Below are 27,688 nucleotides of genomic sequence, written 5' to 3'. Positions count from 1 at the left end.
CGCTGGATGTACTAGTACGGCATTGGCTTCTGTTTTTAGGCAACCACCCATATTAGCGTAGGTGGTGGGTCAGAAGGAGTAACGGCGTGTATTTCTGGTGTTTCTCTTTCCAAATGCGGGCAAGTCCGTAAGCCACAAAAAATTTTTACATCCTCTTTAAGGGGACAAAAAAACTTGACTACAATACCGGTCAGTAGAAGTTTCTACCAGCGGACACCCGCGGCCTAGTAGGTAAACTTGCAGACCTAGAAACAGAAGTGCCGGCGCTCAATCCTGAAAATTCCCGAACGAGGGTGAGCAGTTTTTTTAAAGATCCGTGTTTGGCGGCACGCACGCGACGATAGGGGTGGCACCCTCACTGTACTTCCCACACGGCTGCGTACACAAGCCGAAAAAAATACCATCTGGCATGAGCTACTACCGCTGTGAGCAGTACGCTATTGCTGTGGGCTATCACTGTAAGATGTCAGATTAACAAATATTAATATCGCTGTAAATTTGCACCTCTAATTAAGCGACATTTTTATGCGCCTTTCAATGCTGCTGTCACAAGCACTCGCGAAAATTTTGAAAGTTCTGAAAGCGCCAGCCTTCTAAACGTGCTAATTTTCACCGTTAATACACTCGCGGACAGAGTGCTACGCTAGGCACAGACCTACAAAGCTGAATGGAAAGATTATAAAAACTCGCTTAAGGCGAAGGGAATACATCGCGACACAGATTTTTACAAATTTATTATTCATAAACGTTCACTGGGAACCCAGCTAAACGAAAGAATCCCTGCACGCAACAATATCATAACACCCGCGTTTCTGCCAAGGCCAAAGCAGGTTGGGAACTCGGTGACGGCTGTAGTTGGAAGCGTTTTTCCCGTCTCCCTCTTTGTTTTCTTTTCCAGGACGCGATGATGAAATCGCTTGGGGGAAAACGGGGCGGCACAAAAAAGTAAAGTCAGGAAGAACGGCTTGAACCTGCGTTCTTTTTTTACTTCACGCTATCTGCGCTGAGCAGTAGTCCTGCAAAATGGCACGGCTGAAATCTACGCCACAGCCGTTGCGGGCCGAGCCGGCTGCACACCCGAGGCCAGCGTGGATGGCGCCTACACCGAACATGTTCCTGCCGTCCAATTTCACTGGTTTTGAATGCGCGCGTGCGCGCGTTGAAGTGACGCGGGCGAGCCCGACTACGTGGCCCCACACGCGACATGTTCTCGGTGTGCGTTTCGGACGCACAATTTCACTGCAACCATTCCCCTTCCTCGGCGAAAAGAAAAAGAAAAGAAAAGCGGAATTCCCCCCAGCGTGGATATGGAGGCAACGTTACAGTTGCTCTTTCAACGCTAAAGCTGCCCACGTTCTTTTTTGCCTCCCCCGATCAATGAAGCCTCATAAATTTTTCCTTCACAACGTCCATTTCTGTCAAAGCATACGCGGGAGAAAAAAGTATGCTTAACGTAATTTTTTAACAGCGCAGAATTGGTGTATCACTATTACTCTTATAAGCCGTGAAAAAACAGCACTTTCATCAAAAATAATTCGCTATCTAGATAACTATTATTAAGTAAATGGCACTTCGTGACTTCAGTTGCTAAGTGCGCATTTCTAAGGAAATTCAGGCAACATTTCCACAATTGATGTGAGGGCTCGATGGCATGAAGTGTATCTAAATATACAACACCTATTGTTGAGGAAAGAAGACGCAGACGAGCTTGTATAGGTTTTAGAGAACAGAAAGTGGAATAAAAGGCGTTCGGAGCGGTGCCATGGCCAGGGGCCCAGTTCCTCAACATCTGGTGCCGAAACCCGGGAGACTGAGGCCACGAGCAGACCTGACCTGACGTGGCGCAGACGTCCAGGATTCAAGGCCTGGGTTACCGGGAGGCTGCGCGATTCTACGGGCCTCGTCGTCGAATACTTTCCGCCGCTGCTGTTTGTGCCGAGGACACCCGGTCGCCTGGTTTTGGCGAGTCTCCAGCCATGGACAAGGTCCGCCGCCACCGTGGTGCGGTTCGTGCCGCTATAACGAGGGGAATTGCCGCCATTGAATCCCCGCTGCTGGATCCGGCCACGCCTGCTGTTGCTCTTCAAGGGCCGCTGAACCTCGTCAACATGAGGTATGAAGAGATGAAGGCTCTTGACCAGAGGATACAGGAGGGCCTCAGCGGGGAGGACTTCGAGGCAGACTGGGTTGCATCGTGGGATTATGACGCCAAGGTGGTGGACATTCGGACGCGTGTCGAGTTTACCACAAGGCCCGCGGGTACTTCACACGCTGTCGCTGGGGATTCTGGAACGGGAAATCGCCCGAACGAGGCCTCGGGCGCCACCCTGCGTCAGCCGGCGGTCTCTCCTGTTGTCACCAGCACGCGCTTCGCCGCGCTGCCCAAGCTGCACATCCCGACATTTTCGGTTGACAGGCGGAGCTGGCAGGCATTTTGGGGCCGTTTCGATGCGACCATTAACAGCAGTTCCGCCTTGCCTCGAATTGAGAAATTCAAGTATTTTACATCTTACTTGACGGGCATGGCGAAGGCAGCAATCGTAGGGATCCGACTCGCGGAGGCCAACTACGATGTGGCGATAAGCACTCTCACCGCCCGATTTGGCCGGGCCGACCTGCTCGTTGAGGTCCATATTGACAGCTTGCTCGCCTTGGCCCCTGTTCGGAGCTCTGCAGAGGTCGAAAAACTCCGAGACCTCTACGACCAGATATCCTTCCGTGCAGACGCGCTCAAGGGTCTGGGGGTGGCGGCGACGGAGTACGCGGTGGTCCTCCATCGTGTACTACTGAAGGCCCTGCCACCCGACCTCGGGATCCTGTACCGGCAGAGGGTTAAGGAGGCATCCTCGTCGGACGGAGCAGACAGCTCGTCCGGAAGTGCGAGGCAAGGAAGCGCGAGAGCCGGCTCGTCGGAAGGGGCGAAGCAAGTGGATGAGATACTGGAATTCCTGCGCATTCAGGTAGAAGTCCGCGAGGAAGGCCACTTCGACCATCCCAGGGTTCCAGAGTGGCGCCCTCACGAAATGCGCGAGCCCCCAACTTCCAACTCGGGTCCACCACCCTCCATGGCCTTGCCTGCTGTGTTTGCGTAGCCGCTCTTGCCGACAGCACCTCAAACTCCACGCCGGTTGTCGTGTCGGTTTTGAGCTGCATAGGACCACGAGCTGGCCGAGTGTACAGCGCCTTTGACAACGGGGGGAAAATGGGAAGGTTGCTAGCTGCCAGGCTCTGCTTCCGCTGCGGGAAGCGCAACCATGTCGCCCCTGTTTGCCGCACCGCTAGAAGGCTTGTTTGCGCTCGGTGCTTACGACGGCACCTGATGTCCCTGTGCGGCGTTACGCATGGAGACGCAGTAGGCGAAGGACGGGTTTCATTTTTGGTTGGCGGTTTGGACGGTGGAGTGTCGAGGGCGGCGCCCGCAGTCACTTCCGCATCGGCCAGCGCCACCGCGCTCACCCCCGTATACCTGCAGACTGCACGTGCCTGGGCGAAGGGACCTACAGGTCAGCTGCTGCTGTGTGTCCTTCTCGACACGGGAAACCAGCGCACGTTCATTCGCCGTGATGTTTCCCGCGCCCTGGCCTGTCCCATCAAGGGAGCCGAGCTGCTCTCCCTTATCACGTTTGGAAATACCGGTCCAACGGAAACCCTTCAGTGCAATCTCGTCTCACTGACCCTGAAGAGTCAGCATGGTGACCTGGTCGTGACGATCGACGCTTTAGAAGTTCCAGAAATCTGTATCGTCACCAGTCCACCCGTCAACGACGAGCTTCTGCGCTCATTGGAGTCCCGCGGACCGTTACCTGTCCGACACGTTCTCGAACGACCGAGTTAGCGTCTTGATAGGCTCTGACTTCTATTGAAAAAAGTCGCCCGGAAGAATCTGGCGCTTGACTCCCAATCTCACTGCCTCAGAGACATTGTTTGGTTGGACGCTGCAAGGAACAGGGGATGTCAGCGACAGGACCGTAAGAGAGTTCGGTTACACTTCGATACAAGCCTGCACGGCCTTGCAGCCTACCGCAAGGACGGCCAGGAATGTCGTGGCCTGTGGCGGAAGTCAGGACAGATACCCGAGCACAGGTTCCGGATGTTACACCCGACGCGGTACTCGTACGGTGCCGAACCAGCCACGCAAGTTAAGGCGTCACCCAGCCAGAAAAGCTACTCCAGCGAGTTGTGAGAAGAGGAGCTCGACGCGAACTCAAGCGCCGAGAAGTCAAACCCCACTCACGTTTTCGACATCGCCGAAGCCTCTGCAGGGGTCGCACAGCACCGCGCGTACGTTAACGGCTACCGACAGTTCAACGCATGCATCACAAGTTTCGATGCCTTCCAACCCAGTACCGCTGGCTCCGAAGAGTTCCTGGCGTGAGCCTCTAGCCCTCGAGAGTGCTTCGCATGAATCGCAGCTCAGTGGGAGTGCCTCAGGAATAGCACCTGCCGGCAGGGCAGCATGAGGGGAACGAAAAGCATTGTGCCGTCGAATAACGACAATTCGCTCTTGAACACCGGCATGGCCCTGCAAGTATTTCCGGCCGCTGCTCTTCAAAACTGCGTTCTTCGTTCCGGCCGCTGTTCCTTAAAACAGCGCTCTCCGTCGCTCGGTCCTTCCGTCAAACATTATGTGGTGCAGCCCGAGACCGAAGAAATTTAGAGATGCCGCAAGGTGATTCTGTTTAACCGGCGCCATGGTGTTACGGGGCACAGCATGGGATGCTTCGCCTTTCAGGGCAGCTCCATGGACGGCGCACCGGCGCCAAGTGCTCTGCGATAAACTCAGTCGGAGGATGCAACGAGATGTTCGCGCTCCACATGCAACTTTCGTCACCTTTGGCTGCATTTTTATGGCATTTCTCCTCCTGAACCTCCGAGTTCTGCGCCTAACTGGCTGTTTTATCTATTGAACATGAGTGGGTGCATTTGTCTGATCAGCTACCGCCTATCAGCTGTTTCCTCGCGCTTGACCTGCGAACTTTGGCGGCGGGGGAGTGTATTGATGATTATAACAAAGAAGCGGCTCACACGGGCAGGAGGGCACGGGGCCTAGCTCGCCCCTCGCACTCGTGGCAGTTCTGCATGACGAGCCCATCGAACGGGCGACCGGCACTCGGGCTCCTTTCTTACGTCGCGATCCGCGACACATATTACCCTGGTTGGTGTGCATATTCCGTGACACAAGTACTTTTATTTTAAGTTATATTAGTTGGTTTATGAGAATTAGTACTCTATGAAGCTTCCATACTGCCTAGTGACAAAGCATGCGAATTAAAACCTGTAGGACGCTCTACTACCGTGTCAATGTTGCGCAGTTTTTACTTGGCTCAGTTTTAACACAACATACAAAGCTCTGCCTAAACGTTTATCCCATTAATCGCACACGTTATACACACTACCGGCTGGGCTATTACGACCAATCGTTAAGGAATGCTAGGCTCCGCAAATACTTCGGGGTTCTACTCTATGGAGGTAACGTGGGCAAATGTCTTGGCGCGGCGCTCGGCAAGAGCACGCAAAAATTAATCAGTAGCATAACAAAATAAACTATCAGTCTCTGCTGACACAATAAAGTGTATCAATTTTCCCTAGGCGGCCTCATTCAATCGCACGAACCGAACTGAATTCTTCGAAACATCCACACCAGTGAGCTACGCGGGAGCGCCACTCTATGGGCGGCAGAGTCTTTGATAACTAACGATAGAACGATCATCGAGCATCCTACCTCGTACTGACTTACACTTCTGCCTGAAGATCAAAGGGATGGCCCATGCAAGGCATCATGTTTAATTACAGCTGCGCGAGGTAGACGGGGAGTGCATCCTCCATGCTAAATTGCGGCCCAAATGTATATCTCATCTGCCCTGTGTTCCAGACGTTCATTCAACTCGGCTAATGGAACCGCCAACTCTATAGCGTCAGCAGAAACTTTGCCTTCGAAAGCGGACCGGTCTTGTGGATGGATCAACGACCACTCGGACCGGCATAGCTCAATTTTCGCGGAAGACTCTTTCACCAGAACTCGGGCTCGGCAGTAGGAGCACTTCGTCTTGTCGATCTGTGGACATACTCGTAAGCGAAAAAATCTACCGGAGAAACATTAGCTCTCAGAATTTTCTTTTCGTCTTTTGATTCCTGCGACGTGGTTTCAGGAATTCGGTACCGCTTAGGGGCCCCTAGGGTAATGGCAAGTAAAATCAAGTCAGCCAACTCGTAGGCCATAAAAAGAAATCCCTCGTCCAGTGGTAGCAGGGGCTCCATTTCATCGGGCTTATAACTTCGTTGGCCGAGAAGTTAGGTGCGTCGTTTTCTTGCTTTTTTTTTCTTCCAAATTGTAGGCACGCTCACTACATACATTAGGAAGGCCGACGAGTTTTACTGCTCGGAATGTCCGTTCACTGAGAAGAAAAAAATACATAAGCACAAGCACTGGCCGCTCGCCGAACGCTGCCTAGCTCGTGATGGTGTAATCTGGGACTTCCAAATGGCAAAAACGGACGGGGCACGTCCAAAACATATCTTACAAGGCGGTGGGTAGTGGGACCTAATCCTGGGAAGCACGGCTACCGCATAAGTGCTCGGGTACTTTGGAGTGAAGCTGGCGCGAGTCCGGGCTCAAAGACCGATGGCCACGCTTGCGTCTGGCACGTGACAGCCGCGAAACATAAAGTAGCGCTGACATAAATCATAGTGCATGAGTAGAAGTATGCCGGGATATAAATGAACCGATGAGAGGTTGCAAATATAAAATGATCAAGTATTGTGGGTACATAAACGGGGCGCTACAAAGCAAAAGCCGTGAACTGTGTTTGAAAACATTGCTCATATGAATAAGTGTGCTTGACGTCAAGATTTTTTTCAACCTAAGCTTTTTTGCTATATCCCCGCATTACACCTAGTACTTATATTTTCCAATATTTTTATGCAGAAAGAACCTCTCTAGAAAAAAAAAACACGAAAAAATACCGACAACCTTTTCCGTACTAGGACGTTTAAAAAAAAGCAAGTAACGCTTTCCTACACGGACAGCAATGTACAGTAATGGACAAATAAAATGCGAACACGAAAATAAAAAACCCGAGCACGCAAAATTAACAAAAACTGTTAGCGGAAGTGTAATAAGGGAATACTATTGGTATATTTGAAAAGCCACATTTTCCCATTTTATTACTGTGATGTGGCGATGCGTATATTTATTTGACTTCCATGGAAAAAACCGCTCTGTTTCTGTGTCCCGTTGATATTTTCCTATTCAGATTTCATTTCTCCACGATTGCACTATGTAATGTATCAAAACAAGGTTGCTGATCAGTTCCTGGGTAAAATTGATACGGGCAGAAAGAAACTAAAAAAGGCATAACAGTAAAAATTACCGAGCGTAGAGATGCGAGCGGTGGGAATAAAACAAGAACCTTAAAAACAGTTTTTGTTTTTAACACAATTACATAAAAAAATGGGGAAATTCGTCATGATGCGACCGACCTGCTATGAGGGAAACACTTTCTGAAATCAATGCCTAGACGTGAGATCGTGCGCGGGCCAACAGGAGACACGCTTAGACCTCCTTGTAACACGACGTCCTTGGCGACATCGCTCTGTCCGCTATGTCTGCCGACACCATGTTTCCCCTCTGTCTTCGTTTTGTGCTCTTCTGTCGCCCACCCGTTGACGGAGTGACTGGCCTCTCGTGACGGAGCGACGTGAAATTTTGCCGATATGCTCCATTCATAGCCCACGGAATAAGAATAATGAGAAAGAAAGAAACCTTGATAAAGCTACCACAAAAAGGAGACTACCGCAATAAAATGTTTGGGGAACTACTGCTTCATCGCTCAGCGTTGTGTGTCTGCAAACATTTTCGTCTCATGTATCAGCCGTAAACTGCGATTTATCGTTCGCACTTGCTCCGCACAGGCAGTATTCACCTTTTTTTTCGCAAGTATTGGGCTGTTAAGTGATCGCCCACTGGATGCCGGCATAGTCCGTCACACAGGTTAGGATTCTTCAACCGAACGCTGATTGGAATACCAGTAGCAAACATTATGGAACATTGGTTAGCCGCACGCCCTTAAGACGTACGGTATACTGCTCCTCTAACACCATTGCAAGTGCCACAAAACATCGCAACGTGTTTATCACTCCGTCGCAGCTAGTGCGTTCCACACAGAATCGACCCTTGCGCCAACAGTGTCATTCATACGCGGACTAGACAGACAGCGGAAAACCTTACGTCACGCCGGCATGGTGCTTCTCACGTCGCGATGTCGGAACCAGGGAACGGAAAAGAGGCTCGTGCGATGCCCTGAAACAAAAAAAGAAGGAGGGCACAGATGCAATTATCAGCAATAGGTACCAAGAGTACCACAAATCAGAACACAGCAAACTTGCCTGGATTAAGACGATTATACCTTACTCCGCGTAACAAAATTACGTTCCTTATTGGTAGCTGCGTTGAACGTCAAGTATTTCTTTCCATGCTCTTTAAACCAAGATGCATCAGGGTCTTTTTGTTGTGTTAAGGTAGGCAATCTTCTCCGCCACCTGCTTCATTAACCCATGCGAAGGATGCAAGGTTAATTACTATTTGAAGGGGATTGGTGAGCACACCGAATATTGCCCCAGGGACGACGAGGACGCTATAGGTATGAGTAATAAGCCAAATTTAACGCAGTAAAAGTTTCCTCCAAACTAAACTGACAAAATGGCAAATATCGAGCAAGCAGTTGCAAAAAACTCGAAATCTGGTAGTTTCTGTGAAAATTTTATTCTATGTGAGGACACTTTCACGCTTTTTTTTTGTAAAATGTTTCGCATGCTGGCCCCTTCTAATACAGCCAAGTTCGCAACGTGTTGAACAACGGTGTGCTCCATCGACGCCAAAGCTCAATGCTTGGAGCTATATTACAAGCCGTGCGAAACGTTTTCTTTTAGTGAGAGAGCCGGTTTTTCAAGAGGCATAAATATATCGGCTAGGAAGCACCGACGAGGGCAAAAAATTGGTTTCATTTTATTTCGACGTAAACATACTAGAGCGATCACACATCCTCCTCCGAAGCTAAACAGGTGCCAAATTGAGAGTGTTTTAGAAAATAATGTTCTTTTTGGGTGGGGAGTACTTCCTAATAGTACGTTTGTAATACCTCATTTAGTTAAGGCATTAGTAAAGAACAAGAACATTCTAACAACTAAGTCCACACTGGAATTCTCAAGTACAAGTATGTGGAGCGTGATAAGAAGTTCCGAAAGCGAGGGTTTTAGCGAAGTATTAACTTAAAACGTTCTTCAAAAGATTACTTCAAATGCGCCAAACTGGGGCACGTTGTGGCCATTATTCGAGCAACGTCAAACTCGTTGTCATAACCTGCCGGGTTCTTTTGTCTCCTTTAGACCGTAAAGCGTAAAGTTAGGCCTAACGCCAGGCCATTGCATGCACGTATTCCCGATTTCTTTGGGACGCAAGCACGGCACAAAAATCCTAGGGGAGAGCGTTGGTCAGCGCACCTCTGATTGATTGTAGGGTTTAACGCGCCGACGCGCCGCAGGCGATGAGGCGCGGCGCTGTAGTGGAGGGCTCCGGATTGATTTTGACCACCTGGAGATCTTTCACGTGCGCCGAAATCTCGTACACACGGGCGTTTTTGCTTTTCGCCTCCATGGAAAAAGCGGCGGCATTCGAACCCGCGATCTCGTGTTCAGGAGCACAACACCTTCGCCACTGAGCCACCACGGCCGGTGGCCAGCGCATCTCTGCTAGTATGTTCTGCTCTGAGCCGTGATGACGAGAGTATTGGGAGTCACACCGACAAAACGAAACATCATGAATGAAGAAACAGCAGCAGCAAGCATCCTAAAAGGAGGCTCGAGTGCCTCGCTGGTGTAAAAAAAAGGCTCTTCGCCACCTCCTCCCCCCTCCCCCCCATCTTGGTGCGATTAGACAAGTCATGACGCCAAAGCAGCAAATTAAGACTGGCTGCATTGGTCCAAAGCGCGAGGCTTAAAATAACCGGATGATTTTGCTACAGCAGAGGCCTTGTCCGCGAATGCTAATTGTTTTTTTTTAATTCCCCATTCGCCATATCTATTTTCGTCTTATAACTTAATTGTTACTGACAGCTTACTATCATTTGAGTTCTGCTGTTCCTAAAAGTGGGCGTAAATGCCTTCCTCCCCGTAATTGTATTCACGATGTCAATTGTATCGCTCGCGAAGATGCTTGCATGTGAATTTAGAGTGCCACTCGCAGAGTACAATTGTTCTTCTCTAACGGAACAAACAATTCCCTGAATTATCGTTACATTATGTAGGATGGGTAAAGTACATAAAATCTCGCACTTCACACATCCTACATAATATAACAATAATTAAGGCAATTATTCTTTTTTCCGTTAGGGTAGAAAGGCTGCGTTTTAAGGGCACTACAATTTATTTTATCTACTGATAAAATAAATTGTGTTTCATCAAAATTTGATTGGAAAAGGCAAAAACAACCTCTGAAAAAAAAAAAAACTGTTCAGACGCCGAAAGAAAGCGCCATCTGGTTTCTAGAACCACAAATTGAAATTTAAAAAAAAAAGTTGAATGCTGACGCACATACTATCGAAGTACTAAGAAAATGGGAATCAAGCTTAAAAATCCTCATCGTCGTGATCATAATCGCTGATGTTGTTGTTACTAATAATATCAGTATTATAATTATTATCATCTGCATCAGCGATTCGCTTGGCCAACCCCCCAGCTCTTCAAAAAGCTTCAGAAGCCTCTGAACAACATCCCAAGGCGTCACCTGCATGTCGCTAACGCGGTAAAAACGACCAGTAAAATGCCCGATGCGGTGGCTTAGTCACTAAAGAGTTGCGCTGCTGACCCCAACAGCGCCGGTTCGATTCCGGCTGCGGTGGCTCCTTTGCTGATTGAGGCGAACAGCGAAAACAGCCGCGTGTAGAGATTTCGGTACACGTTAAAGATCCCAATGTATCAAAATTAATAAAGAGCCTACGTGCCTCATGGGCCTGGTGTGGCTTAGGCGCGTAAAACTCCGCAATCAGTCAATCAACGCGCAATAAAATGAAGAAGCGTGTTGACAGTAATAGGAAAAAAATTGCAAAGAATTGCAATATTGCAAAAAATTGCGAAAAAATATTTAGGTTAACAGCACACAAAGTTGGTGCAAGAATACAAAAAACAAAGCCGCGTGAACTAGTCGACTAAAAGTTGCACGGCATCTGTTTAAGCAGCCTTCTTCCACGTCCGAATACATAAATCTTATATGAGGAGCTCGCGAGAGTTCCCCATAAGCACCATCACGGAAGCAGGACGTTAGCATGCGGAATAAATTAAAAGAAATGAGACGTTTGTGGCTTGGGCGTTTGAGAACTGTCTCTCTGTTTTGTTTTTTAATTCAGCGCTTTCATTTTTCAAAATAGAACATAACTTAAAGCACTTGCTCTCCAGTTTACGGCAGTAAGTCATGCTCTCTTTAAGGGTACTGCGTTTGAAACATGTATATCTGGTTTAAAAAAAAAAAAAACGTTAACCTGAAGGCCTTGAGCTGTAAGGTTTCGGAATATTTTTATAGCATAACTAGCTTACCAGGCGTGTGTGGCTATAACACAAGTTTGAGGTGCTACTAACAGCAAAATAAAAAGAACACTTGCCACGTGGAACGAACGCTAAAAAAAAGATAAAGCACCGCGTGAAAATGTCAGAGTACAATCGAGTAGGTCGCGCACAGGCTCAAACGACCAACACAAATAAATTGTAGAGCGATGTGGCGAATATTCGAGTGTCATGAGGCGAGCTCCGTATTTTCTGGGACAGTTTTCTTTTCGTACGAAGATTAATCACTGGCGCGGGGAAGTTTTCACCAGAAAAAAGGCCCCGTTACGGAGAGGAATTCAGTCACTTCATCACCATAATGACTATACACTACCAGAGGATTGCCTGAACATGGCGTGGAAGCTGAATGCGGTGTCCTCGTATTACGAGACCATGCGCGCATTTTGCTGGCTCTTTCCTTTGCAATTGCCGTGGGCGACGTTTTGAAGTTGTTGGAACTCACCACGGAGACATTTTTCGAGGCGCTTTCAAAAGTGTCACTGTTGCACTATGCGGAAGCGTGGGTCATTTCTTATCGCGCCAAGCCATTCATCTTCATCTTTCTCACCGCATAATGTGTAACAGCTGGCCTTGGTCAGAACGGAAGTTTTAATGATTCTACGAAGAAAGGACACAGAAAGTTCCCTTCTTCGGTCTTGCCTTTGAAATTCCAGGATAAGTAGTAGCCACAAGGGCGTCGCACATCAAAAGTGCCAATTTCACATGTTCCTTTATTTTTTACCTTCTTCAAAAGTTTTCCCTTCCATGTACGCTAAAAGAAGTTCTTTTCAACTAGTATCCAGATGAAAACTGTTCCACGTACGTTTAGAGTCACTCATTGTAATCTGAACTGCGTATGTATGATGGGTACACTTGTATACTTTTACCGCGGAAAACAGCGAGAAAGCGAGTCTTTCAGAATCAGAGACTTCACAATTGAGATGGCTTTTCGGTATGCCGTCTGACTTGCTTTCCCTCCGGCTACGGAAGCTTGCAAGTAAGGGCCATCTACAACTTAGAGCAGTGGTCACAGTAGACATGACATAGGGCTGGCGCCAAAAGTTTATGCGATGTACGAGTAGCGACCGAGTTGCGTAATTTCGCTATAGAGACTGAAGATTCGGTCGAGACTGACGGTTTGGAATAGGCGTGCTTGTTCGGCAGTACGGATTACGTGAACTGCCATGGCACTGTTGCCTCACTGTTGCCTTCGAAGTGAATGACACATTTGCTCCAAGTGAATAAGCAAGCATTATGAAAGCTTTAGCCAACCTTCATAAACGATAAACGTGATCTTTTTAGACAACGCATACACTTCAGTAAAACGCGTGTGCTTAATCACATCTATTGTATTAGTTTGTTGGTCAGAAAAATAAGAAACAGGAGTACGTCCTGTCCTGTTGTGTTTAGTTAGGGTAGCGGTGAACCTTTAACAGATGGGGCAGGAGGGTAAAGTGTTATTTCAGTTTAAATATGTGCCCAGGTGGTCGGTATCTCCTTAGGTTAGTGTCCTTAGACCAGGACTCCAAAGGCTGTCGCTACCCGGCGCACCCTTTCAGTAAGCCGTTGCTAGTCTTACGGGCCCGAGCTGGACAAAGCAGCCTTTCAGGAGGACAACGTGGGAAAAGAGATGGGTGGCTGATGCCCAGGTGGGTCGGCCCACTCCCATACCGAGCATTCCCGCAGGTCTGCTGCATATCCGGCAGATCTTACGGTGTTGTGTGTGGATTGAAGTGGTTGCAACTTTCTTATTTTTACGGGCTGTTAGTTGTCGTTATTTCTGCTTATAAAACAGTAGCAACAACGAACCTTCTACCTTTATAACACTTTTTTGTAAGGAATGAACGCCAATGCGTCACATGAAGTACGAAGTTTACATGATTGCATGTATACATTCGATTTCTGTGCAATGGTGACGTAAGCGCCAGCTTCTAACGTATTTTGTGCGCCAAGTGTTGCGTCTTATACAGACGTCCTGTGAGCAGAACACGTCCTGCAGACATCCTAAAGACACAGGGAAAGCAACATCGCAAAAAAAAAAACTACACATCGTTCACATCACCTTCGCCTTATAATTTCGGCGGTTCTACACCATATACGTGTACCTCCACCCGGCGATTCCTGAAATCCACAGCACGTCGTTATCGGATAAGTAACAGCACATTTCTTGCAGAAATAGAAACAGTACAACGCTGAAACTGTATGCCGTGTGAAAACATTTTCCTCCCAGTCGGCAATGGAAGAAACTAAAAAAAAAAAAAACTGCTATTAGATAGAACGGCACGAATTAATAGAACAGTTTAGGGAATAACCTCAAGTTGGAGTGAGTTTCGGCGAGAGGGAAATTTTCACATACGCCTAAAACGCAGCCGTATGGCTACAAAGGAAAGCTATACAGGCCCTCTCAGAAACTTCGAAGTTGAAGAACAATTATTCTTGGTCCAGGACGAATTTTTCTTCAACTGCGAAGTTTCTGAGAAAGCTATATAGCCTTCATCTGAAGCCTTACGGCTGCCATTTAGGTGGATGTGAAAATTTCCCTCGCAGCAACGGAACACCATGTGCGGGCAAAGCTGCTTCTTCCCATATTATGCAACCATTTCTGCTCTTTTGAATCCAAGTTGCCTCCACTGGCGAGAAGAAAATTAAGGGATAGTGCGACCGTTTGCCGTAATTCAAGGGTAGCGAAAGAAACCACATCCGACTTTCTAATGCAACACGGTACTACCAGCTCGAAGGTAAAACCCGACCGAACCCTTTTCTCAAGAAACAAACGTCGTAGCAGGCCTGGTGACCTTGAGGCAGTACCACTGACCCTGGAATCTGACCGTCCCCCTATAACCACAACTATTCAGCCCGAATTCAAAGGCGATGGAATATGGAAGATTCATAAAATTAATTAGGTGCTCTCAGCTGTGAAACCACGTGTGCACCCAAACCACGTGGCTTACGCGCACGATGAGATTCCCAGGCGGTCTTATTAACCTTCATCCCTCAAGTACGGTGTGCCTTATTTGCCAGGCGTAACTTCGGCTAGTAAAATACCACTTTAGCCTTTGTATTTTCATACTTTGGCCGTTTTACTGACTAACCTGGAGCTTTTCGCTAGCAAACAGTGTCATTTCACTGTTGCCAACAAATTTCGGAAATATGCACCACTCAATAGTAAAAACTACTCCATTTCACTGTATAAGAATATTTTACCCTACACCTCGCGATCTAGGTTTCACATTGTTCACACATATACTGTTGCAAGAACATTAAATAACCATTGAAGGCAGAGTGAGTGTTCGTATTACCTGTAGGATCACACCTTCCGAAGCTATTGCGGCTTTAGTACCACGCAAAACGATGCCTTGTTTGTATAGAAATAAATAAAGCGGAAAAGTTTTCTTTATTGCTTCCCTTAAATTTTTGTGACGCAAAATAGCATATGCAAATAGCGAAAAGGGACCACCTGCAATGACATTAAAGCAATAGGATGTGGTTTAACCCAGGAGAAGCGATGGGAAGCCAGCGGACAACCACAAAGACGAAAAAAAAAGCAAGTCGTGAAACGGCAGGCGAAGTAGGTCGTAGTTGCTAGTATTAAGTCATCAGGTTCAATAAAAAAGTGTGTCAAAAAATCGTGGCTCGAAAATAAAATAATAAGGCCGCGTATCCGCACCCTTCCGTGCAAATGTGGTAGAAAGACGACAGTTTTTTGCCGCACCTGACAAGTAAATGCCGCTCCTCTCACTCCCGCCAACCTCTCATGCTCTTCCACTTCATTTCGCTCCTCCCACGATAACACGGGGCAGGTTTACTGAACTCAATTTTCCCGCGTTCCACTGCTCGTGCCATATACTGGAACCTTTTGGAACTGTTGAACTTGGAACACTGCCGCGAGGTCCAGTTTCGAGCGAGCTCTTTTTTATGTTGGGGTCAAAATATTGTATTCAACGCGTATGTTTTTATTTGGTCTCGCAAATATCAAGCATAAATTTATTTTCAATTAACAGAACACGGTGAGTAACAGTTGTGCATTGATGTTTTGCCTCAAATATGCATAATATTATCTGTTTGCTCAATAATGTTGACACGTATGACGTATGCTTCCAGACTTAGTGGTTCGGAAAGGTTTTGGCAAGGTAAACCTTTCGTTCAAGTATTCTTTTATCGTGCGGAGACAGACAGACAGACAGACAGACAGACAGACAGACAGACAGACAGACAGACAGACAGACAGACAGACAGACAGACAGACAGACAGACAGACAGACAGACAGACAGACAGACAGACAGACAGACAGACAGACAGACAGACAGACAGACAGACAGACAGACAGACAGACAGACAGGCAGACAGACAGACAGGCAGACAGACAGACAGACAGACAATTATTTTCTGCTCAAGTATCCCAAGAAAGACTATCGTGTTTAAAACAATGAACCGGCTAGAGTGGTCCAAAGCGCGAGACTGAATACGACTGGGTCATTTCTCTGCAACACAAGTCCTGTCTGCAAGGTACACTATTTTTAATGACCCATACCCCTTGTGTATTTTTCTTATAACTTGTTACCCACATATTTGATTTGGCATGACTGGAAGCTGGGCTACTTCTCTTAAATATCTCTTCCACAAACAAACAACAACAACAAAAAAAACAAGAAAATTTGTGAGGTTGCGCTAACGAAATCTCAGTATCAATGACATGACCGCAACAATCACTCTCAGAATCAATCCTGATTACCTTCGCCCATTATTTTGAGCCCCCCCCCCCCCCCCCCCCCCGCTCAAAACACTTCAAAAGCCTCTGATCGCTCAAAAAATTAAAGCAGCCGTTCCACTCAATGTGAAAGCTGCCGGAAGGGCAGAGCAGTGATTCGCCATAATGGGCTGTAGCGCCGTTATCCGCTCACTGCTACCAGCCAATGCATTTCAAATTTCCCGCCTTCGCAGTGCTTGCGCTCCCCCTGCCTGAAACCTCTCCAGCACGAGTTCTGTTCTTTTTGTGCTTGTATTCCTCCCGCACGAGCCGGCGTTGCACTGCCACTTTTTCTTTCGCTTACAATCGTAAAACCCAACCCAACGAGCATTCCTAACTAAATGAACGCGGGCGCTGCCGGTTAATTACGTATATGTTGCCTCTAATGTACCTGCAGCTTTTTTTGCGCTAAACAACGGGGAGATATAGGGCAAGCACCAGTGGTTCACGAGTTTCGAACGCTTATGACTATATAAACCGCGTGGCTTTCGAAGCCTCTGGGTTACGCCCCGACGGCATCCGCTACGACGTTACGCCGTATGGCTCTCCTTGGGTCCAACGAGCGAGCTACGACGACAAGGCGAGCCCCTAAACTGTTCTGCCCTCAAAACGTACAAGTTGAGTTACCCGCGCGTTTGGGCACGAACTATACATTGCCGCCAGGAAGCAGAAAAGCAATACTGGTCAAAAGTTGCCTGTTTTCGCATTTGAGGAAATGTGGAAGTGCCTTCTCGACTGGTGGCTTTCCCGAAACCCGAAATGAACTTCTTTTTATCTGCGTGTCAACGGGATGATTGCGCCGCCGACCAGTTCAGACAAAAAATTGTCCGGGTATCTGCTTGCTCCGCCGCTCTCATCTGTCCCCTCCCACCTGTCAGGCTCTTCCCCTCCCCTTTTGCTCCTCCCGTGGTTAATGCAATGCCAACTTCCTCTGTTCAATTCAATTTTCCCTCGCTGATGATAATGATGATGGATGTTGGTTAACGGTCCCCACCCACTTTGTTTCGGAGCTTCGGTCGTCCCCAACCGACACTCGTACCGATCTCGCGCCATTTGGTGCGAAAGCGTGCAACTTGCTTTTCTTTTGCGTTTTTAACGCCTGTTTTTTTTTTCATTTGTTATCGAGAAAATCAGCCACCGTGTATTCTCAATGTAAGCAGCACGTTGTTTCTGTCGGCATGTACTGAAATCTTGCCGCAAACATGCCTGAGGTTTTCTTGACGGCACGTAGAGTGCAAATATATGGCCCACACCAGTGGTTTCAATAGTGGTCTTGCCGATATATACTCCTTTTTGAACAATGTTTCTTGCTTTTGACCTGCTCAATAAATCGAGTGAGACACGGGCAAAGAAACGAGATTATTCGCGTTTGCGTAGCCCAAAATGACTAGCGTCTTTATTATTCCGAGGTCACCTAAACACTCTACGTTGTAGTAACTGCTCTTTTGTTGTTGTTGTTTGTTCGTTTATTTAATAGCCTCAAGGCTTAGTAGACACCAAGCGGGTCTGATCTATATCCAGGAAACTGCCACCAGCGCACTCAACCGACCTCTTATGGAATAAAGTATTTTCCTTGTTCTGTGCTTAGTAGACACCAAGCGGGTCCGATCTATATCCAGGAAACTGCGACCAGCGCACTCAACCGACCTCTTATGGAATAAAGTATTTTCCTTGTTCTGCACAGTCGCAACTAAAATGAGCCCTAGCTATGATAAAGCACGTCGTGTGCTAAAACTGATTTACGCTCACAACTCCTCATCCCTTACGGCACAGGATAGGTAATCCTAGTATGGTTTTTAGCTTTTTCAGATCATTTACGATGGCGATTGCAGCTCAGCGCTTGAATATCTTCGATGCTCTTAAAAACCGCATACAGCGCCACCAACGGAGAGCGCTCCGATCGAAGAGCATCGCAGCGAAGCCAACATTACAGGCAGAGCCCAAAGCGGACTTGGGTCGCCATCTGGGAGCAGACGCAACCACTAACGGAGGACTCAACAGAGAGAGGCAGACATCCTATGAGCGAAATGGGAAGCAGCGATCGAAACTTCGCAACGAGCACACGCGATGGCGCCCTCAGTCTGCGTTGGTTAGGGTGCCTTGATGTTCCCCCTCGCCGCCTTTCCGTCACACGGAGCGAAGGCGAGGAGGAACATCCAGGCGCCTTTTCGTTGGTAAATGAATGTGAGGTCGCCATCAGCAGGCATAGCATATTCACTGTCAATCGCCATGACTAGGAAGTGCGGGGTTATTTTGCGGAGATAGTTGTGGGCGGAATCCTCGAGTACGCTGTTAATTCTACAAGATTTCCTGTTGGTCGACTAAGTTTCTCGAATTTTAGCATTCTTACGGTTGCGTGCTAAGGACGAGGTTGTCCAACCCATTGTAGACATGTAAGTTTTCATGAAATTTTGGGAAACGTAAAAAAAAATACACGTTTTTTTTCATGTTAGTTCAGAAAAATATAAAAAAATTCAAGAAGGACGATTCCGGCCAGATGCATAAAAATTTCACATACCTTTTCAGGTAAAGTCCTTAGATGTCTAATTAAACGCGAAAAGTGACCGTTGTTGCTGGCGACTACACGAATGAAAAAAAAAAAAACGTTTTTTTCCCTGGTGCTTTTTTGTTTGTTCCATCCACCCACATCTCTAAGCCAGAGGACAAAAAGGTAAAACAGTATTCAAAATATTTGAGCCAGTTATTACGCGTCGACACTTTCAACAAATGTTTTCATGCGCAATCCTTGTATCCTTGGCTGCTAAACTGCTGTTGTGGGTGGTTCGGGCGGCGGAAAACCCAATAAAGGCGATGTATATATACATATATTGTACTGGGGATAGTATTATTCCCCTGAACGCCATGATTGTTTGATGGTATACGCCAAGTTCCCGTGCAGCCGACAGGGTATGCCGCAGTGAAAACATGATAATTGATGATGATGATAGTTGGATGTTTATGGCGCAAGGCCAACTGGGGCAAAGAGCGCCAAAACATGATAATTACCCAGGTGGAAATTATATGTTAGAGCTGCAGGTAAAAGAAGACCGAGCACGATAAGCATGACTTGTCTTGGAACGAGCTCGTGAACTGGCAGGACGCCGCGGGAATCGGCGACCGCCTTGATGCCCTCCGCCTATAAACCGCCGTTATATATCCACCAATTTTACTTTTAAGTGCTGGTCTAGTCGTGTATCTTAAAAGTGAAATATTCACCAATATTAGCAAGAATTTTGCAGTTGCGTGATGTCTTTTAAATAAGAAGTGTGAAGCCACGCCTTCGGAAAAAATTTTCGCTTTATTTTCTTCGCGTAAGTTTTGGGACATTTTCAGTTGGCACAGTGTTAAGAGGCAATATTTTTGAGATTGATACCGAATACTGTGGCGACGAATTTCACGAGGCCTGACACCTCTTACAGGGAAATGCTTATGTACGCTATGACACCAGTGCAGCTACAACAAAGTCAAGTCCTTATTCTGATTGGAAGTCGACTTAAGAAATATATGCTTTACAAAAATAATATATAAGACTATTAACGCTGCTCATGTTCTATAAAGTGCCTCCATATGAAGTCAGATTTCCCCCAAGGTATAGATATCTTTGTTAAAAACCATTTATTAGAGCCCGTGCAAGCCTTCTTTGGTGAAAAGAAACATATCAGAGCGAATATTGAAACGCCGCTTCTTCTATTGGAATTAACTTCTAAGAATACTACTAAAAGTAATATAAAGGGAACTGATTTATGATTAAAAGATTTCTTCCAGCTACCCCAGATAATAGTTTGTCAATTACGGAGCTCATTAATCAATGCATTATAAAAAATTGGCTCCAATACACGCTGTGAATGTGAAGTGAAGCAAATCTGTGAAGCAAATCTTTAAACGACACCCACAACAATTGCCCATGTGACGGCACTTGAATTCACACACGTGGCTGTACAAAAAGTGAAATCAGAGATTCAGCTAGCCGTTACCTGGAATTCGCGGGGTGGCGTCCCGAAGGCTGCAGCGGCGTCGGCCATGGCCGTGCTAGAGCGGCGGACGCCGCCGTTGTAGCCCGGCCGCGCGATACAAGCGCAGACACCGAAACAATTCGGCATGTAAACTTAGTAATTCCCATTTATACCGATTTAAACAAGTTTAGCAAGTTTGAGAATTGCGAGGAAGCTGTTGGAACTTTTATATGCGCTATTTACCAGAACTAGTTGCTACTTTCGCCTTTTATAATACATCTTAAAACACAGTCGATTGGTATTTATCAATTTAGAAAACGGAGTCCCATTCGTGGCAAGCAGTGCGCAGAAGGTAGCGTTTCTCTAGCGGCCAAATGTGTGTATGTGGTATCGGCATATTCTTTTCCCACCCTGCAAACCAATCCTTAACGTATCTTTGCCGTACGACCACTTAATTCTTAACTTAACTACGAACACTTAACTTAACGTACGAAGACTTAATTCCGTCAGGTGGGGGTTACCCTGGAGGCGCTGTCGAATAAGTTATTGAAGCCGTGCGAAGGCAGCGCGCGATGGACGCGAAGCTGCACCAAAACAGGTCAAAAACAACGTCGCTAAAGCAGACGACAAAGCCATACCGCAGACGCCGCCGCCGGCAGGCACACACTTTCGCGCCGGGAATGCTGGCTAAATTCGCCGCGCCATCTACAGTGTGCTCCGTGAGTAAAACCCTCCGCACCCTCCCCCCCCCCCCCCCTTTTCCTCCGCCACCGCTTCCGGCACGTTGGGAGTTCGTTGTCACGCGCGCCCTGAAAGAACCGTTGGCTGGTAGAGCTAGAAAGCTTTGCTTTAAAAGAGCCACGTGATAGTTGCGGTCAAAAATGTGTAGCGTGAAAACAGACAAGAGATTCAAACATGTACTTAACCTTCCAAAAAAAACTCTTGTCGTGGTGGTTCAGTGGCTATTGGCGGTGAGCGCGACCACGGGCGGCGCTGCGGAGCGCGCCTCCGTGACGTCGGCTTAGGGATTCTCGCATTTGTCGTCTGCTTCACTCGGGCTCGCTCTCTATGCTGTTTCTTTGCGCGCGGTTGAGATTTTGTGCTTGTCTGCAGCAGATCTCGCGAATGTGCAACTTTTTTTTCGTAACAAAAGATTTAAAACAGCGTAAACTAGCTCAAGGCGTGATTTTAAGTATAGTTTTTGATACCGCTCCGGAAAAAAACATTGCCGGCGTCGCCCATGCATTGCTGCGAAGCTGGTCCTGTGCGGAGCGCGAAGAGTCGGAGCTAGGCGTCAGCCTCTGTGTTCAGCAGTCTTTCGAACAAAGGTAACAGCCGCAGGATGACAACCGACAACAGCGAAAATGGAAGACCAAAACAAATTCCAGGTCTTCGGGGCTGTCGGCTTTGGCAGAAGGCATTACGACTCCAGCTAATCGTATGTAAGGTAAAACAGATTTGGCAATATTGCCTAACACTCTAAACTATTGTATCAAGTCACTTTACGTTGTCACGGCATGAAAGTGTGCCGACATGCACTATGGGGCGCAAATAATGTAGGTTGATTTCCAAATAACCTGCTGTGTGTATAGGCGCGTGCTGGTTTTATACCAGGCTTCTAACCAGAGGCTTATTGAGCAAAACGAGTAACCTGTAAGGCAAACATACAGTAAGGCTATGTTTGTTCAGATTTGGAGGGATATTTCGGTACATTTACCACAGCCATATCATCCCAATATTCAGATAGGCGTTATAGTAAAACTGCACTCAAGAGATGGAGGACCAGGAGGAGGAGAAAACTTTAATAGTAAAATCGAGCTGGTTAGTGGGCAGGCTCCTCAGTCCAAGACGAGAGAGTAAGATTCATTCTTCAATTCACCGAACGTCATCCCGAGTAGGCCAGGATTTGTTCTTTGCGACTAAATGGGTTGGAAAACAATAAAGAGCTGTCTGGACATATTCATTGGTTTCGAATTGTGTTATACTGAAAATTGGCATGTATACTATTTATTGCGTTAGTTAGCAAGTATATCAAGTTTTCAACAGCGTAATCATGTCATAACTTTTCGGGTTGAGATCGAGTTCGTTTGATATCGATGGTTCGATAGAAATTAGGTGCACAAAAGCCGCCTTCGAGTACTGTGGACAACGTTATCTGCGCCGTAGCAGAGATCTTATTGCATTGAATATTCACACGAACTTTGTGAGCCTCGCAAATATCCCCAAACCTCCTAGGACGTTTAGGACGGTGCAGAAAAATGAATGCGTTGGGCACAGAAAAAAAAAAACGTTCATCTATTAACAACGAAAGAAAAACACCCGTTTTATTTCCTGCTGTGCGACCCGCTGCTTGATGCGTAGCATTAGACTGTTGAGTCTTCATAAGAGCATCTCAGAAATAGTTAAGGGAAGCATACGCATTTTGAATACTTATCGAGGAGCTCTGAGCGCTGAAACTCGCAAATACGCTAGATAGGACGAGGGCGAGTTACACACGATTGTCTGAGCGATGCTCTCTGAAAGTCGTTCTCTCTCTCCTCGTGTGTTGTAAAATTGTGCGGGACAAAGCTTGAAATTATTCAGAGCCGTCAGAATCTGATTGAAAACACGCTTTTTAAAGCACCAAAGCATCAAAGCGGGCGATTTCTAGCAAAGGCACTGCTGCCAGTCAGAACCGGACGACCGCGGCGCGGGTGTAGCAGCGGGGCGAGTGTAGCAGACGACAGCGGAGCGGGTCCCTAAGCTGACGTCATATCCAGGGGGCGCCACTCAAACATCTCACCGCCAATAGGAGCGTACGGCTGGGCCCGGTGGCGCGCCGGAGCGATACTAGCAGCGCTGCGTGCGGCGGAGAACCGCCCTAGATTGCCGTACGCGCACCGAGCTGCCGTGTGGCCGCTGCTGGTTTTCAATGGCGACTAACACGTTGGCATTCTACTGCGGCTTCCTTCCTCTAGAAAACTGTGAGCTATTTTTAAGGGAGGCGACCCTGAAGAAAGGAAAGCTACTCGTGAAACATGTGTTCGCGGTGGAGGAGATAATACAAGCAGACGAGCATCAGCTGAACGCCAAGTGCGTTTCACAAATGCAAGACAACGTCGTCTACGATGTGCGTGTGAAGGTAAACGCTCTTTCTCTTTTTTGTGTTCTTTCTACCGCTCTTGTCGGATGTATTCGCGCTCAGAGGCTAAGTACACAAAGGTGGTGATACTAAATTGACTTTTCGCATGCAGATCCTCGCTCACACACGGTCCGTAGCCTCCGGGACGTGCTCTTGCAAGGCGGGAATAACCTGCCGCTGTAAGCATGCCGCGGCTGTGTGCGCCTACGTGAATGAGGCAACTGACGATACCTGCACAATCAGACTCCAGCAGTGGGGAAAACCGTCGAAAAAACCCAAGCGGGACGTGAACAAGACCATCTCGGACCTGTTCCCAGGTATTTTGATTAGGAATGCATTCGCTCGATTCCTCTTTTCACCGTGGTTTCGTGATTGATTGATTATGAGGTTTAACGCGCCGACGCTACACAGACGACGAGGCGCGCCGTAGTGCAGGGTTCCGGATTAATTTTGACCACCTGAGGATCTTTAACGTGTGCAGAAATCTCGAACACACGGGCGTTTTTGCTTTTCGCCTGCGTCATAAAAGCGGCCGCCGCGGCCGGGAACCGAACCCGCTTTCTTGGCATACCCTGGTTTCGTGAACTTGAAAACTTATCCTCCTCATATTTCTACTGTTAAACCGAGTGAAAGCTGATTAGTTTCATGCTAGCAGCGTTGCATTCTTCGACGCATTCGACGCGTTCGGCCTCCGACGCGTTCGACAGCACGTCCACGGGTGAGGATTCCTCGGGCGGATGATGCGACGTCAAATTTCTAGCAGCTGATCGATTCCGCTTTGCCCACCTGCGGTAAAAGCAGGGCGAGTATAAGTCAGTGCGAAATCTGGCTGATTCTACCCTTCATCTTACCTTTCGTGTCTTTCACGGCTTACCCGCCGCTTTTTGTAAACATCCGGAAATAGAGTCGGCAGGTAAGCTGGGTTGGCCTGGCTCTCGCTCTTTGAATTGTTCACGAAGTGCCTGCTGCATATGCGTGTGTTTTTGGGGGGAAGCCACGGGGAGCCATCAGAGCTATTAGAAAGTAAGGTAATTTAGTGCAGTTCAGCTACTGAATGACAGGAGAAAGGCAGAGAAACGGTCACTCACTTTTTCCGCCGCACAGCCCTAATCCAGGCTTCTCGGCGGTCTGTCTCGTAACACTTGCCGGGAAACGAATAGAATTTGACGATGGGCTCTTTTCCCTTCGTGTTTGCGACGCTGTTGTGGCACCCAACTAAACAACAATATTTAGAGCCCTGTCTTTTTCTCTTAGGCGCGCTAGTTTTCATCACGGCGAAGCAGCAAGCAGCGTATTCCAAGCGAATCTGCGGAAGAGAGCACCCCGTGTGCGGCAATGAAATGGGAGCAAAGGCCGCCAGGGGAGGAAACGGCGCTGCATGCGCGTGGCGAAACTTGAGCCATACGCCCCTATAAGGAGCTCTAGTGCTGAACCCGAAGGAACAGGTTCGAGCTCGCACACAGGTTAATTTTATGATGGTGGCGAAAAGCGAAAAAAATTTGTCGCCATCCCACCCTGCGAGAGTGGATGTCCAGTAAAGCTATCTTTAACAACTCCAAATACTGATGGAGAAGGGTATTAAATATTTCTCATCTTCTCGGCGTTGTCGCTTGCGCTTGGTTAGTGTCAGCAGATAAGGATACAAAGTATCGGCGCTCTTTTCTCCTATTGTTCCGTGCCGCCGTCATGATCATTGGTCTGCTCGCATTACGTGGCATTTGTTTACACTGCGACGGTTCATGGGCGCCGCCATTTTGTTGTGTATCCGTTTTAGTAGGCCAACTCTGTTTGGCTTAGCTTGTCCTCCCTGCTCTGTGACTGCGCGCGACTGACATCGTTCCGAATGCGAGTCAAAGATAACGCGTGTAACAGCATTTCGGCAACAGAAGCGTGTCCAAAGATGCGGCAAATGCTGGGTCCTGCCTATCCTGAAACATGCGCTCGCCGTGTTGGACAAGAACTGCTCTGTTTAGTGATACTAGTCCTACCTAGCCTTCAAAGATAATCTGCAAACAGTCTGTACCAAGAACACATTTTGGGGAGGGGAGAGGAGTGGTCCCATTGCTCACAGGTGCCTTATCATCTATTATGCGGTTTCGATGCTTGTTTTGTGGTCTTCTAAAACAAATACTGAGCTGTATGCACTATTCCTCATTAGCTACGCATGCGCTCGGCGTCTTAGGGCTTGGCGCCTTAGCGTTCTTGCCCACGGCGATTTGAAACTGTTGGGGGCGGAGGTATATAGGTTCGTTGTAGGGTGCAATGCGCCGGAGCAACGCAGGCGATGAGGCGCGCCGTAGTGGAGGGCTCGAGATTAATTTTCACCACCTGGGGATCTTTAACGTGCGCCGAAATCTCGTACACACGGGCTTTTTTGCTTTTTTTCGCCTCCACCAGAAAAGCAGCCGCCGCGGCTGGGACTAGAACCCGCGTCCTCGGGTCAGCAGCAAAACGCTTAGCGACTGAGCAACCGCGGCGGGTGCAGAGGTATATAGCTTTGCTGCAAGAACCTGTGCGTTGAGATTACAGCGCACGGTAAAGATGCTCAGATGGTCAAAATCGGCCACCAGCCATGGCTTGCCTCATATCCCGGAGATGCAGCTTCACCTTGGAACTCCCGAATTTCAAACTACCCGTAAATAAAGGGAAGATGACGAAAAGCTTTGCGAGTTTTACGCAAAAGAGATTGATAGTTTTGAAAGAAGCACTTTTCCTTAGTTATTGTTTGAAGCTTTGTTTGGCTGAAGTAAGCTAGAAAGATATCAGGGACCGCATAAACTAGAAGTTGGGCTTACTACAAAACGTGAACAAACCCTTTGAAATTAAAAAAAAAAAATGAAGGAAGCTCACAATAACGCGTAAGACTTGAAGGTAGCAAAGCTGTATGCAACCTTCACGACCATCAAGACGGTTTAGGTGGACGATTGCGATTTGCTTCTTATGCGCTGCTGCAACGACCTTTACTCCATCATTGTTGCTATAAGTGTGAGCTTCCTTCATTTTTTTGGAAGTGATAACCATTGGACATCACCTTCGAGGGGCGTACGCTATGACGTGTATTTCTCGTTCCAAACAAGTGTTGCTCCGATTACGGATAACGCTGCAGATTTATTATTTTTTTTTTTGCAAATCTTGGCCAATCTCCCGAAGTGGGTAACAAACGTGGCCGGGGACGCCGTGCGGTCGCTTTGAGACACGAACACAAGAGCCCTCGGCATTTTCTTGGTATTTTTAATTGCGTACAAAAAGAAATTACGTTCTGCTAAACAGCTTCTTTGTTAAAAGTATGTTCCACCGAGAAATGATTACGAAACACAGTACGGAGTCCCATCATCTTCTTCATACTTAGCTACGACAGCCCCTAAACTGGTGAAAAAGGTAACAGAAACTCAAACAGCCCGCTGTCACGTATCACATCAGTATTCAGCCAGCGTTGATCATGGAGTATAATCAAACTCGCGGATAGAACTATGTTCGTAAATTTCCGGAAGCCGGAAGCATTTCGCTCGGAGCACTTCATGATTGAGTCGCATTTCCTAAAGTTTGGTAACACTATCACTGAGGAACGGAATGCCTTTGCAGAAAATCGCTGACATTGGGCAAGGCTTTCAACCCGTTCACAAAGCCTTTTCAGAGCTCTATTTCCTAAAAGCTTTCTAAGAAACGAGAACCCATCTCAAGCACCAATGGTGGACTCACTTACGTAGCAAAAAAATGCAGAGGGAAGAGTGTGGGGTTATATGGAGTTCAATGGGTGCGACGCGAGCCGTTTCTTGAATGCCAAGTTTTTAAAGAGATCGTTCAGGGCAATGGAAACGCTTGCATTGAGTGCGTCCTGCCGGGGTCGTACACAGCGCTCCGGAATTTCAATAGCCTGTCGTGCGCCAAGCGAATATTACTGAGCTGAATAGATGCAGGAAAGGAGGCATTCCTCGTATATCCGGAGAGCTTTACTTATTCTTCGAGTGTTAAGTATTGAACAAAAGGTACTCGCAGTCGAGGTAATCATGACCGAACAACATAGAACACCCATGCGGAGAAGAAGACGAAGACGAACGCAGTAGGCTGTCTGTTGAATCTTCTCTGAGTTTTGGTTTATTACTGCGATGCATTATATCTCACCCCTCCTCGCCAGTTTTCATTCCGGTGAAGCCGATGTACTCGGCGCCGATCCGGGGCTCGTCCTCGTCACGGCCGACCCCTATTTCACAACGGTTATAACAACAGTTATTTCCCTCGCCATCACCGATGCCTCTTTAACAAGTTGCGCAGTC

The 27,688-nt window shown here is 47.5% G+C and overlaps 1 long non-coding RNA gene across 1 annotated transcript in view; it reads right to left on the bottom strand.

Annotated features, from left to right (window-relative positions):
* LOC144180414 (uncharacterized) overlaps positions 1-27,688 on the bottom strand; it is a 185,567-nt gene that overhangs the window by 88,361 nt on the left and 69,518 nt on the right. The window contains exon 2 of the long non-coding RNA XR_013324408.1: positions 8,228-8,299. This is a non-coding gene — a long non-coding RNA (uncharacterized LOC144180414). The remainder of the gene's footprint in view (positions 1-8,227; positions 8,300-27,688) is intronic.

The sequence above is a fragment of the Haemaphysalis longicornis genome, unplaced genomic scaffold (genome assembly GCF_048455015.1).
Source record: "Haemaphysalis longicornis isolate Haplotype H1 unplaced genomic scaffold, Haemaphysalis longicornis Haplotype H1 scaffold_4, whole genome shotgun sequence".
NCBI lineage: Eukaryota > Metazoa > Arthropoda > Arachnida > Ixodida > Ixodidae > Haemaphysalis > Haemaphysalis longicornis.
The sequence above is the reverse complement of the archived record's forward strand: the minus strand, read 5'-3'. Positions and strand labels throughout refer to the sequence as shown.